The following is a 15,543-nucleotide window of genomic DNA, read 5'->3' as shown; positions in this document are numbered from 1 at the left end:
TCTGAGTCAGTTTTCCATGATTTGAGTATATTTGGAATGTTGCTTATTGATGCACGGGTTTCACGGGTTGTGGCTTTAGATTGTATTGATATGGCATATCACTAGAGTGGTCGTGTTGGATGAGATGAGATCATTGGACCTAGAATGGATACCATCGAAATTGATTACAGCATGTTTGGAAGGATATTATCGAAAGTCGGCTTAGAATTGGCTATAGTTCTTGTCGAATGATAGAGAATTCCATGACTGGTTGATCTGATGAAAGGTTATGAGTTCCGTGTGTTTCTTTCATCATCGGAAGTGTACGAAGGTTTAAGAATGAGGTTTTGTTTGACATGAGGTTTATTACCGATATTGGGTGGTTTCAAGCAGCTACTGTGATTAGAAATTATTGCTATGAGTATTTGAGTTATGTGGTATATCATGTGATTACATCTTGGATTATGGTTACAGCTTGTTCAGACGTATACAGTGTGTAGATGCGAGATTCTGACCTTATAAAAATTCCAAATGTTGGAAAATGGATTCTAAGGCTTATGGGCTAAGGTTGGAGCAAATGATCTTTAGTTATGTTGTGTTTTCAGGCCTATATGGAATAGGGTGACGCGGGAACACCCCCGGGTGTGTGCATGGTAAGGTTACACGGCAATTGATGGCTTTGAGAACAACTCTGGGTACGTTCGAGGACGAACGTATGTTTAAGTGGGGGAGGATGTAACGACCTGACCGGTCATTTTGAGCATTTGCACTTCACTCAGTAGTTTACGAGCGTGAGTAGCTCCGTATGAGGAATTTTGACTTGTGTGAATCCGTCGGTTTTGGTTTTCAGGTTATTCGGGACTGATTTGGAAGAATGATTCTCAACTAGAGAGCTTTAAATTCGAAAGAGTTGACCCAGTTTCACTTTTTAGCGTTTGATATCAGATTGGAATTTTGATGGTTCTGTTAGCTCCGCTGGGTGAGTTTTGACTTAGGAGCGCGTCTGGATTGTGATTTGGAGGTCCGTGGTTGAATTTGGCTCGAAATGGCGAAAGTTGAAATTTTGAAAAGTTTGAACTTGAGTTGACTTTTTGATATCAGGGTTTGATTCGAATTTTAGAAGTTGGAGCAGGTCCGTAATGTCGAATGTGACTTGCTTGCAAAATTTTAGGTCAATCGGACGTGGTTTGATAGGTTTCGGCATCGGTTGTTAAAGTTTGAAGTTTCAAAGTTCATTGATTTCGAGTTGAGGTGTGATTCATCGTTTCGATGTTTTTATGTGCATTTTGAGGCCTGTAGTAGGTCTGTGTTATGTTATGGGATTTGCTGGTATGTTTTGACGGGGTCCCGAGGGGTACGGGTGAGCTTCAGACTGTTTCAGACTATTTTGGACCTGCAAAAATAGTCCCAACAGAGAAGGATGTTGAAGGCAGCAAGGTTTATCATAAATACTTGGAAGAATGCCTTGCTATTAAAGGCATCATTCTCTCTCCTATGAGTTCTAAACTCTAGAGAAAACATCAGAATATGGATCCAACTGCAATCATTGAATATTTTAAGAAGATGGTTGATACACAGTTGGACATTGATAACTCTCTAGTTGGACCCCATGTCAATCATGCGATTGATCTTATCAAAGAACTTGAGAAGTTTGGGTACAAGCTTGGTAAATAGATTTCTGAAGATTTGATCTTGTAGTCAGTATATGATGCTGAATGTTTTCACTGAAAGAAGAAAGGGCATTGGAAGAGAAACTGCAAGGAGTATCTTGCAACTCTAAAGGATAAGAAACAAGGTGAGACATTAATGAAAAATATTTTCAAGGTTTCTTTAGCTACTACTAATTCTTCACTGTGGGTATTAGATATTGACAGTGGTTATAACATCTGCAATACGTTGCAAGGGTTCAAGATAAGTAGGAGGCTTAAGAAAAGAGAAGTTAATCTACAAGTTGAAAAAGGTGTAAAAGTTGCAGCCATAGCTGTAGGATCAATTTCTTTAATAATTCCTTCGGGAAAAGTACTTATGCTGGATGATTGTTATTATGTTCCTAATTTGTTTCGCACATAATTTCAGCTTCTATGTTGGACAAGCGTGGGTTTCGCATTAACATAGGCAATGGTATTAGCTCTATTTATTATGGTGATGGTTTATATGTGAATGGCTACCTCCAACATGATGTTTATGTCTTACCTAATGTTAATGCAAATTCGATTATGCATGTTTCAAATCTTAAGAGGAAAATAGATGATCAAGTAAACCATACATCCCTTTTGTATTATAGGATTGGTCATATTGGAAAGAAAATAATTAACAAGTTGTACAAGGAAGGATACCTTGACAAATATGATTTTGAATCATATCCAACTTGTGAATCTTGTCTCAAAGAAACAAAGACCAAATCTCCATTTACTGAAAGTGGAGAAAGAGCTTTTGAATTATTAGGACTAATTCATAGAGATGTTTGTGGGGCCCGCAAAAATTCAAGGTAGAGTTGCATATTCTTACTTCATCGCCTTCACTGATGATATGTCTAGGTATGGACTTGTGTATCTTATAAAATACAATTTTGAATCTTTTGAAATGTTCAAAAGGTTCCGTAGTGAAGTTGAGAAACAGACTGGTAAAAGTATTAAAGTACTAAGGTCTGATAGAGGTGGAGAATATCTTAGTGAAGATGGTACTAGCTATCTCAAAGAGAATGGGATTCTCTCACAGTGGACACCTCCAAGAACACCACAATACAATGGTGTGTCCGAAAGGAGAAATCAAACCTTGTTAGATGTGGTGAGATCTATGATGGGGTTCACTGATCTTCCAATAAATTTATGGGGATATGCTTTAGAAGCAGTAACATACTTACTTAATAAAGTTCCCACTAAGTCAATCTCTAAAATACCATATGAGATACGGAAAGGACGTAAGCCTGACCTTAAATATATTAAAGTTTGGGGTTGTCCAACTTATGTTAAGAGATTGCAGTCCGATAAATTTGAGTCAAGATTTTATAAGTATAGGTTCATTGGGTATCCAAAAGCAATAATGGGATATTATTTATATCATCCTTCTGACCATAAAGTGTTTGGGGCTAGAGGAGCAACCTTTTTGGAAAGGAAATTTCTTTTAGAAGAAAATTATAGTGAAGAAATAAAACTTGATGAAGTTCAAGAAATTCTTTGAATCAACATAAAATCAAGATCATGATACACAAGTTGAAGAACCTTTATTGGATATTTTGAAGTTGACAAGGAAGTTGCCATCTTCAACGGTTGAAGTTCAAGAACTAAATGTAGTTCAAGAACAGGTTAATGAACTAGTTCAAATCAAAATTGAACAACAACCAAATCCAACACAAGGTAAGAAAGTTGTACAAGAGTCTTGTATAAGGTCTACATGAGAACATCATGTACCAACTAGATTAAATCTAATGGTACAATATGATGTATCAAATGAGGTTGATCATAATAATGATGACCTTAAGACCTATGAAGAGGCGATACAAGGTTCTGACCATGAGAAATGGCAAAAGATCATGGAATCCGAAATGGAATCCATGAAGGAAAATAAAGTATGGACTTTAGTTTAACCTTCAAAGGATATAAAACCTATAGTGAAATATTCGCTTTAACAAGTCAATTGAAAATTCTATTTTACTAGATGTGAAGAAGAAACTTGTGTGTACAAAAAGATTAGTGGGAGCACAATTATATTCTTAATATTGTATGTTAATGATATGATGCTCATAGGGAATGATATACCAGCATTGCAAAGTACCAAGATTTGGCTATATGAACAGTTCTCCATGAAAGACTTGGGAGAAGAAGCGTATATATTGGGAATAAAAATCTATAGAGATAGATCGAGGAAGCTGCTTGGAATTTTCCCAGTCCTTGTACATTGATACGCTATGTCAATGGGAGCTATCATGTATACCATGACATGTACACGTCCTGATGTGGCTTATGCACTAGGAGTGACTAGCCAATATCAGGTTAATCCTTGTGAGGAACATTGGAAGGTGGTGATGACCATTATTAAGTACTTAAGAAGGATTAAAGACCAATTCTTCATTTATGGAGATTCTGAGTTGAAGCTTGAAGGTTATACTGATGCAAGTTTCTCTTCAAATACAGATGATAGCAAATCTATTTCTAGTTATGTAATCACCTTAAATGGTGGTGCAGTGAGTTGGAAAAGTTCCAAACAAGCTACAGTAGTTGATTTAGTGACTGAAGTAGAATATATAGCAGCCAGTAAGGCTTCTAAGGAAGTTGTATGGATGAAAAATTTCTTAACTGAACTTGGCGTGGTTCCTTCAATAGAAATGTGACGACCCAGCCATTCGTTTTGAGTATTTCAGCCCTGATTCCTTAATTTATGCTTCTTCTATGTTATATTATGGTTACATGACTTACTAGGGTGGTTGGTTTTGGTTTCAGGTGAGTTTGGAGTGTAATGGAACACATAGTCCCTAAGTTGGAGGTTTTAAGTTGTTAGAGTTGATCGTAGTTTGACTTGTGTGAAGATGACTTTGGAATGGGTGATTTTGGTCTTAGGAGGGTATCCGGATTTTGATTTGTTGGTCCATAGGTCGTTACGACGTTAATTGGCGAAAGTTGGAAAGTTAGAAGATTTTGGAAAGTTTGACCGGGAGTAGACTTTTTGATATCGGGGTCGGATTCTAATTCCGGAAGTGGGAATAGTCTGTAATGTCATTTATGAATTTTGTACAAAATTTGGTATCAATCGGAGTTGTTTTGATATGAATCGGCGTCAGTTTTGAAATTTGGAAGTTCATAGTTCATAGGCTTGAATTTGGGTTGCGATTCATAGAATTTGTGTTGTTCTAGTGTCTTCACACCTGCAGAGGGTCTGGCCGCAGGTATGGTCTTGCAGGTGCGCCTTGGCCATCGCATAAGCGGAGAAGCCAGCCCAGGCCTGGGTTCGCAGGTGCGGACTTCTGAGCGCAGGCGCGGCCCTTTTTTCCGCAGAAGCGGAATTTGAGAAGGGGGCATAGAACAGGACTGCAGGTGCAGTCTCCTTCTCCACAGAAGCGGGCTCGTAGGTGCGAACCATGGTCTGTAGAAGAGGAATTTTGAGATGTAAGTGTTTTCCACACCTACGATGGTTTTTCCGCAGGTGCGGCATTGCAGAAGCGACCAAGGGCCACAGATGCAAGGATCGCTGGGCAGGGAAAGGTGAATTCGAGGGTTTTACTTCATTTTCAATTTGGGATTTTGAGAGCTTAGATTGAGGCGAGATTTTGAGATATTTTCTGAGGAAGTGTTAGGGTAAGGATTCTTGACTCGTTTTGATTAATTCCCATGAATCTACTGTTAATTAAATTTTCTAATTAGTGTTTTGGATTTTGAAATTTGTGGGAAATGGTAGAAACTCCTTAAGCTAAATTTTTGGGTTTTGAAAGGTGGAATGAAATCGTATTTGGATAATTCTTGTATGGTTGGTCTCAATATCGAATAGGAGTTCGGAGTTCGTATTTGGTCGGATTCTGAAATGCGAGCCCTGGTCGACTTTTTGGGGCTATATTTCAATTCTTAGCTAAGATCATAATTTCATTATTTAAATTAGTTTCCTATAGTTATAGTTATAGTATGAAATTGTTTTGGCTAGATTCGAGACGTTCGGAGTCGGAAAATCGAGAGAAAGGCCTTCTAGTTGATTGATTTAGCATGGTTTGAGGTAAGTGACTTGTCTAACCTTGTGTGGGTGAAATTTCCCTTAGGATTTGGTATGTTTGTGATAATTGTGATATGTGGAGGCCGTGTATGCAAGGTGACGAGTGCGTACACAGGCTAAATATTGAAATTTCAGTTTTAGCTATGTAGTTTTCTTTTCATGCCTTATTTGAGTTACTTTAGCAGGTTAAAGTCATCATGTTAAGCCTAGCATCACATGTCTACTTGTCTTATCTCTTATTTGCAATTTGTATTACATGTTTAGTTGAATTACTTGCTTTTTAAATTCTGTATTCATTATTTAACTTTGAAATTCCTTACTTGAAATTGCTATCCTTGAAATATCTTGCTATTGAGTTTGGTGTTGAGTTGCAAGGGCCGTGGTTTCTACTGAGGCAAGGTATAAGTTGTGAAATGTCATTTTACTTAGTTGTTATGTTTGTCATTAGTGTTATTGTTGAGGTGATTGTTTGGTTGTTTGCGCGATGTTTGTGTTGTGTTGTTGTTATTGTTTGCAGGAGGTTTCTGTTGTGCTGTTGTTACTATTTGCACGAGGTTTCTACCGTGCCGTTGTGATTATTGATACGTATGCAGTGGTATAAGGTCTGGGTGTTGAAATACATGTAGTGAGATAAGGTGAGCTTGATACGCTTGGCTAGTAGCGGAACTACTAGAAACCATGCGGTATGATAAGGTGGGCTAAAATGTGGGGTGCTATTTCTAGAAAAAAGATTTTCAAAACTAGATGTAAAGTCTCTCGCGATGATATAAGGAAAGACTGTGATTTAATTTTATGATTTGGGACTACGAGGCGGTACCTCGGGAGTGTCCCTATTGATCTTTCTCTATTTGTTGTATTTTGTTTGACTGTTGTTTTCCTTAACATGTCCTTGTTTTCCTTTTGTGTTGTATTAACTGCCTTGATTCCGTATTGTTATCCTTCCGTAAATTCTTTATTGTTTCATTTCCTTGTAATTATAATTATATCTTTTGTCTTGTTTTCTTATTATCTCCAGTAGTTCCTTGACCTAAACTCGTCACTACTCTACCGAGGTTAGGCTTGGCACTTGCTGGGTACCGTTGTGGTGTACTCACACTACGCTTCTGTACATGTTTTGTGCAGATCCATGTACATCCTATCAACCTCGATATAAGCGCGTGAGTGGCTTGATTTGGAGACTTCAAGGTATACCTGCTCGCGTCCGCAGGCCTTGAAGTCCCCTTCTATCCTGTTTTTTTCTTATTTCTTTACATCTTTATAGACAGTGAGGTATATGAGTGTTCAGTACTGTACCTAGAGCTTGTGATTTTTATATTCACCAATTTTTGGGTGATGTACATGTTGAGTTGCAGATTTTATTTCATATAGTTGTTGATATTATTGAGATTTAAATTATTATTCAGTTACTCCGCATGTTTGTTAGGCTTACCTAATCTTAGATAATAGGTGACGTCACGACATCCTACGGAGGGAATTTGGGGTCGTGACAAGTTGGTATCAGAGCCCTAGGTTCATAGGTGTTATGAATTACAGGCAGATTTAGTAGAGTCTCACGGATCGGTACGAAGATGTTTGTACTTATCTTCGGGAGGCTATGGAACTGTTAGGAAAAGCTTCACTTCTTGATTCCTTATCGTGCGAAATTCTTGACTTTGGATTTTAAATTTATGTCTTTATATTCTCTCACATATGATGAGGACACGTACAGCTGGATCAGATGACCAGACACCTGCGCTCCTTGCTGGAGCCGCGAGAGGCCGGGGCCGGGTAGAGGCTGAGGACGTCCACGTGGTACAGCCAGAGCACCCGCACGAGCTGCTACAGAGGAGCCACGAGTAGCTCCAATTGGACATCAGGCACCTGAGACTTCTGTTATTGCACCATCACTCCAGGAGACGCTCGCCCAGTGTATGAGCATGTTCGACACTTTAGCTCATGCAGGGTTGATCCCAGTTGCTCCTACCACATCTCAGGCCGGAGGAGGAGCATAGACTCCTGCCATCTGTACCCCAAAGCAGCGGGTCCAGGTTGACCAGGTTTTAGAGGTCATACCAGTACAGTCAGTTCTGAGGGGGAGCAGCTCAGGCTCGAGAGGTACAAAAGATGCCTATGGTTTTCTTGAGGATTGCCACTGTATCCTCCATACTATAGGTATTACGGAGTCTAGTGAGATTGTTTTCACTAGGTTCTAGCTTAAGGGAGCAGCCTATCACAAGTAGCGAGTATATAAGTTGGGTTGTCCGGCCGAGGAAGACTCACTCACTTGGACTCAGTTTTCAGATATGTTCTTAAGGGAGTATGTTATCCAGAGTCTGAGAGATGCGTGGCGTGCAAAGTTTAAGCAGTTGCGCCAGGATTCTATGACCGTGTCGGAGTATGCAGTCTGGTTTAGTGATTTGGCTAGGCATACACCAACCTTGGTTGCTACTGTTAGAGAGAGAGTCTGTTGATTTATCAAGGGGCTCATCCCCGGTATCAAATCTAGCATATCCCGAGAGTTGGAGAGGGACATCACATATTGGCAGGTAGTGGGGATAGCTAGGAGATTGGAGGGTATGTTGACTCGGGAGAGAGAGAGGAGATTGAGGCCAAGAGGCCTTGAGATTCTGGCACATATAGTGGTACCCGTGCCTCAGTTGCAACTCGTTATTATCACGACCCAATTTCTCCTATAGTTTGTGATAGCACCCAGTATTTTCGCTAAGCAAGCCAACAATGAAATAACTACGTGATTACTCCTTTTAATAGGTTTCCAAGTGATTAAATTTAATTTATTAAGAAATTTAAGAAGTATGAGGTTTAATAAATAAACGAAAACGATGGAGTGCAATCATAGATATATAAATACTCCAAAACCATATAGTCTACTAGAGTGTGTGCTAAGACTTGGTGTCACAAGTGTATGAGCACTAGTAGAGTATACAAAACTCTAACTATTGTCTAAAATAACATAGACAGAAAATAAGTACAAAAAGAAAGGCTCTAGGTGCTGCGGAACGGCTCAGGAAGCAGCTCACCACTAGGCCTCAGGGTATCGGGGATGCGCGTCGATGTGATTGCCACATGCACCTGCCTCAGATCTTGCACGGTTAATGCAGAAGTGTAGTGTGAGTATATAAATAACATATACCCAGTAAGGATCAAGTCTAACCTCGAAGAAGTAGTGACGAGGGGTCGACATCGACACTTACTATGGGCTAACAACTACTATTAAGATATTAAACCAACAAATTATGATAATAATAATAATAATAATAATAATAATAATAATAATAATAATAATAATAATAATAATAATAATAATAATAATAATAATAACAACTCAATAACAAGCAGAACATAAATAATTCTTTCACGCATGGTAAGTCCTAAATAAATGTCTATCTTATATAATGTTAGCCTCTCAAAGCATAATTAGCTATTAGAGTAATTACCCAACCCAAATTGGAAGATCCCTAAAATTCACCCCAGGCCCACGTGCCTAGAATCCGAAAATTTTCAAAGATAATTGTTACCAAAAACTACATGAACTCAAATATATAATTTTTACCCCATTCCATAGTCATTTTCGTGGTTAAACGCTATTTTTTATTTAAACCCTAGGTTATTCACATTTTTTACAAGTTTCACAACCTTTCCATGTTAAATCTAGCTAAAACCTGCGCAATTAACTCAAAATGTGTGGGAGTTACTTACCTAAGGATATTGATGAAAATCCCCCTCCAATGAGCTCTCAAAATCTCCCTCGCTTCTGTGGTTCGCCCATCGCACCTACGACCTCGCCCACGTTAGCCCCCTCCGCACCTGCGATCCCCTACGTCGCACAAGCGAGTACGTTTCTGCGGGAGAAGCGTCGCTTCTGCGGACTCTGATCCCCCTTCCTCTCTCCGCTTTTACGAGCCAGGCGCCGCACCTACGGGCCCGCTCTTGCGGCATTCCCACCGCGGGTGAGAACGCACCAGCAGCCCTTGTCAAAATAGGAAACCAAACTCTACCGACCCTCTGTACCCAGTAAGGGGACCTCGAGGCCCCGGCCAAACATACCAGCCAGTTCGTAATCAAAAAATAGACTCGCTCACACCATCAGAACGCGGAAAACAACATTAAAACTAAGAATCGCAATCCAAAACCAAAAGGATCAACTTAGGAACTTCAAATCTTTCCAACTTACTCTGAACGCACCGATTCATACTTAAACTATTCGGAATGGCACCAAATTTTACATGCAAGTCTTAAATCACCATACGGAACTATTTCCAGACTCGGAATCATAAACGAACCTTGATAAAACCAAAATTTACTCCAAACCAAATTCAAAGTACTTTTAAACTTTCAATAATCAAACTTCCAACATTAAGCGTTGAAACGCTCTTGGGTCATCCAATACTAGATCCGAACGTACTCCCAAGTCCAAAAATCAACATACGAATCTGTTGGAACCGTCAAATCCCAGTTCTGAGGTCGTTTACTCAAAATGTTGACCAAAGTCAAACCTATCCTTTTAAAAGCCAAACCAAGGAACCAAGTGTTCTAATTTCAATCGGAACCCTCCCAAATACCGAACTAACCATCCCCAAAAGTCATAAAATAGTAAAAGCACATACAGGGAGTCTTATTTAGGGGAACGAGGATCTAGAAATAAGAACGACTGGTCGGGTCATTACAGTGATGGTATGGGCTATGTGAGTCACCCTGTTCATTAAGCACTTCTAGCCTCCAGCGGTATTCCGGCCACTCCTAGGCCTTGAAATCCCTATTATGCACTGCCATTATCTAGTACACCTCCTACACGAGGTGCTTTCAGTGGTCAGTCCATTCGATCAGGCTCGAGCCATCCACAACAACCACGTCCTCCAAGAGCTTGCTTTGAGTGTGGTGAGACTCGTCATATGGTGAGGGATTTCCCATACTCACGAGGGGTGCACCTCCACCGACTACTCAGGCTCCGCGTATTCCATCGGGTCCTTAGGATTCTCTGTCCATGGTTGCTGCACCAGTTGCCATTCCACCTGCATAACCAGCTAGAGGTGGAGCTAGAGAAGGTAGAGGTCTCCCTAGAGGGGAAGGCCAGGCCAGATATTATGTTTTTCCTGCTAGGACGAAGGTAGTTGCATCCGACTCAGTCATCACAGGTATTGTTCCAGTCTGTCATAGAGATGCATCAGTCTTATTTGATCCAGGATGCACTTATTCCTATGTGTCATCTTATTTTGCCTTGTATTTGGGTGTATCCCATGATTCTTTGAGTTCTCTTGTCTCTATGTCCACACCTATGGGAGATTCTATTGTTGTTGACCGTGTGTATCGGTCGTGTTTAGTTGTTTTTGGTGTTTTTTTAGACCAGAACCGATCTATTGTTGCTCAGTATGGTAGATTTTGATATTATTTTGGGCATGGACTGGTTGTCACCCTATCATGCTATTCTTGATTGTCACGCAAAGACGGTGACATTGGCTATGCCAGGTTTATTGCGGTTAGAGTGGAGAGGTACTTTAGATTATCTTCCTAGCAGGGTTGTCTCATTTCTAAAGGCCCACTGTATGGTTGAGAAGGGGTGTAATGCTTATCTAGCCTTCGTGAGGGATGCCAGTGCTAATACTCCTACCGTGGAGTTAGTTCCGGTAGTGAGGGATTATCCATATGTATTTCCGAAAGATCTTTCGGGCATGCCGCCTGATAGGGATGTCGATTTGGCATTGATTTGTTACCAGGCACTCAGCACATTTCTGTTCCACCCTATCGTATTGTCACAACCCAAAATCCATTAAAGGTCGTGATGGCGCCGGACACCGCTGTCAGGCAAGCCAAAAATAAATACTTAATTAGGTTCTCATTTTAATATTTTTGAAATCATTTTTCCTTCAATTAAATAGTAAAAGATGGAATTTACTGAGTAAATAATAATATTATTAACAATTTCAATACAGGACAACTTAAATCACCCCAAAACCCGGTGTCACAAGTGCATGAGCCTCAACTATGAATGTAAAATAAAATACAACATCTGTCCGGAATACATATTCGGACAGGAGAAATATTAATACTCTCAAGAAGACTCTGCTGGCTGCGGACTCGTAACATGGAATGCAGCTCACCTAATTTCCCGCAATAACACGCTTCCGCACCTACAAGGCCTCTAGACATATATGCACCTACAAAATAATATGCAGAAAGTGTAGTATGAGTACGTAAATCAACGCGTACCCAGTAAGTATCTCACCTAACCTCGAAGAAGTGGTGACGAGGGGTCGACTTCGACACTTACTATGGGCTATAAATAAAATATCAATGATATAATTAAGCATGAATTACGTAGAACGGTTGTAAGCTCAATTATCATGAAATAAGTAAATAATTCTTTTGTTCATAAGAAATTTCCAAATTTATTTTCGTCATTTAACATTTTTTGTATCTCGGGCAGATGAAAGCAATATAAATTATTATCAATTTCAAAAATACATCATGCGCAAATCATGTCGAGGTCGTACGACCCTCTCCAACCTAAATATTTAAAATGTGCACTGCCGAGAGGCAAACGGCTCGAACCATAGATGCATCTATTTAACCTGCCGAGACATTCAGCCCGCTCCACAAAAGAGAAAATACACTTTAAAACAACCAAATTCAAGATTTATTAAGGCAACTATTCAAGAAGTACAAATTCTTTTTTACGGTCTAGAAGAATGGAGTTTAACCTTTTAAAGTCCCTTTACCAAGTTTCAATATGATTTAAGCAATTTAAATTAACATGTAGGATGCAAGCATCACAAGTACGACATGATATAGGTCCTAGACTACCCAGACATAAGCATATTAGTAGTTACGCACGGACTCTCGTCACCTCGTGCGTACGTAACCCCCCACAAATAAGAAACACATAATGATTTGATTCACCTATGGGGTTAATTCTCTCTTACAAGGTTAGAAAGAAGACTTACTCGCTCCATAATTCTACAACCGACTCCCAATCCCTTCCAACAACTCGAACCGATGCCCAACGCTCCAAAACTAGTCAATAAATGTGCAAACTCATAAATATATACTCTAATACTCATTATAATTCAATTTACAAAAATTTCTAACTCCGCTTGAAAAGTCGATAATAATCACCTTTGGGCCCACATGCACAGATTCCGAAAAGTTTTGAAGATAAACTTTACCCATGACACCACGAACTCAAATATATAATTTATTCCAAATTCCATGTCCAATTTCGTGCTCAAAATCCAAAAATACCAAGTTTTAGGTTTTTCTTCAAAATCCCAAATTTCAAGTAATTTTCAAGTCTAAATCCTTATATAATCAAAGTATTTAACTTGCGATAGGTGGGAATCAGTTACCTTGACATAAATGACAAAAATATCCCTACCAAGAGCTCCAAAAATCGCCCAACCAAATGAAAAATGGGTGAAATGAACCCAAACCCCGCTTTAAAAAAACATTATGCCCAGCCCGACTTTCCGCATCTGTGGTACACCAGCCGCACCTGCGGAAATTCCATCGCATGTGCGGCTCCAGCTCGGCCCAACAATCCCCACATCTGCCCCCTATGTAGCGCATTTGCGCGTCCGCTTCTGCGGCTCTTGATGCGCATGTGCGGTCCCGCTTCTGCGGAACTTGACCGCATCTGTGGTCCCAGCCAGAACCGCTTCTACGACCCTCTTGGCCTCTTCTGCGGCTCCGCACCTTCGGCAAAAACCTCGCAGGTGCGGTTACACTAGATACCAGCTCCCTTAGCATTTCTTCCAAGTCCAAACTCAATCCGTTAACTATCCGAAATCCACCCGAGGCCCTCAGGACCTCAACCAAATATACTGACACGTCCCAAAACATATTACGAACTTAGTCAAGCCTTTAAATCACATCAAACAATGCTAAAAACATGAATCACCCTCCAATTCAAATTTAATGAACTTTGAAAAATCAAACTTCTACAATCGATGCCGAAACCTATCAAATCACGTCTGTTTGACCTCAAATTTTGCACACAAGTCACATTCGACATTATGGACCTATTCCAACTTCCGGAATCAGAATCCAACCCCGATATCAAAAAGTCCACTCCCGGTCAAACTTCTTAAAATTATCCAAATTTCCAACTTTCGCCCAAATGACCCCAACATGACCTACGGACCTCCAAATCCACTTCCGGATGCGCTCCTAAGACCGGAATCATCATACATAGCTATTCCCAGACTCATAACCCCAAACTGACGTTGATATCATTGAAATTCACTTCAACTCAAATTTATGGAATTCTTCCAAAATGCCAACCTCCATAATAGGCGCTGAAATGCTCCTGGGTCATCCAAAACCCGATCCAGACATATGCCCAAGTCCAAAATCACCAAACAAACCTGTTGGAACCTTCAAATCCCGATTCTGAAATAGAATTTTCTGCCCAAACTAACTCTGAACTTCCCGAAATTAAAATTCGACCATGCATACAAGTCATAATACCTGAAGTGAAGCTGCTCAGGGTCTCAAACCGCTGAATGGCGTGCTAGGGCTCCAAACGACCGGTCGGGTCGTTACATTCTCTCCCACTTAAACATACATTCGTCCGCGAACGTGCTAAGAACTGCTCTAGAGTTGTCTGAAATCACTATTTAACACCTCGTGCACCTACCCGTGCTACCACAACCCAGTTGAGCACATTTGCTCGAGTAAACCTAAAAATCTTCCCATTTATTTAGTCAAGTAAGTCTTAGAGTCAAATTCCAACATCTGAAATTCTCCATCAGGCATGTTTCCAACATACGAACACCGTATCAACCACTACACACTGCACCAAACATGATTGTATACCCTTACTAAATTCTTACCATGCACCGCATAATTCATATGACCAAAATAACATCCTCCGATAATAATAGCCGAAATTCCACGAATCTGATGCCCACAATACACTTCATGACACGTATAAGTCCTTATCCAACTCTTGAAATGCTTCCACGACGGAAAAGATGTGCAGAAATTCATAACCAACTGTCGAGTCAACAAATCATTGGGTTTCTTCTCTTAACAAGAACCATTACCTCATTATGAACCAAATAACGATATTTTCTCTCTAATATGCTTCCTATAATACTCCTCCATAAGGAATGCTATGCTGAATGAACACACCAGGTTGGTGTAGAATACATATCCACATCTGGACCTATCAACGGACCCCAAACTGATTCTGATCATAGCATGCTTGGGCAACTACCCTCTCAAGGATCCAAAATGACCTTTTTCCCATGACACACAAGAACAGGCGTCGAATCCGAAACAAACTTTCATAATTTACAACCAACTAAATAGAGAGCCTTTCAGGCCTAAACTCTCACATTAGCGATAGTACCAAATCTCCATACTTGGTTTCAATCTTTAATCAATCAAGTGACTACATGTCACACTTATACAATCTTCATGTGGGATACACTCCCACGACCCTCCGTACCAGGTAACAAGTCTACACATCCATACCACTGGTCACACTAATGCTGAAAAGCAAATCAAGAAGCTTCAAATCAGTACACAAAGCCTCTTACATAAGACACCGATCTCAGGTGACGCTAAGGACAATACCAGCTTACTCTAAACATCTGAATTCTTCCCTGCTTATCTGAGCTCGTGATATTCTTATCGACATCAACTGCAACATTTATCCTCAACTTCCAATTCCCATGCCGCTCACTCCACCTAACATACCAATACGCAAGAGTACTAGAATTTCATCATAACTCCCGAATCACCAATAGGGTACACACTTCATCATATAGAAACTTTTCACTTAACTCATTTTAGGAGACCCATTGGCCTACGTGACTGAATTCCCATAACCGCAGAAAATACAAACCTCGAGTGGTGGTCTAAACCACC

Source organism: Nicotiana tabacum, chromosome 9 (genome assembly GCF_000715075.1).
Source record: "Nicotiana tabacum cultivar K326 chromosome 9, ASM71507v2, whole genome shotgun sequence".
Taxonomy (NCBI): domain Eukaryota; kingdom Viridiplantae; phylum Streptophyta; class Magnoliopsida; order Solanales; family Solanaceae; genus Nicotiana; species Nicotiana tabacum.
Note: the sequence above shows the minus strand (reverse complement) of the source record.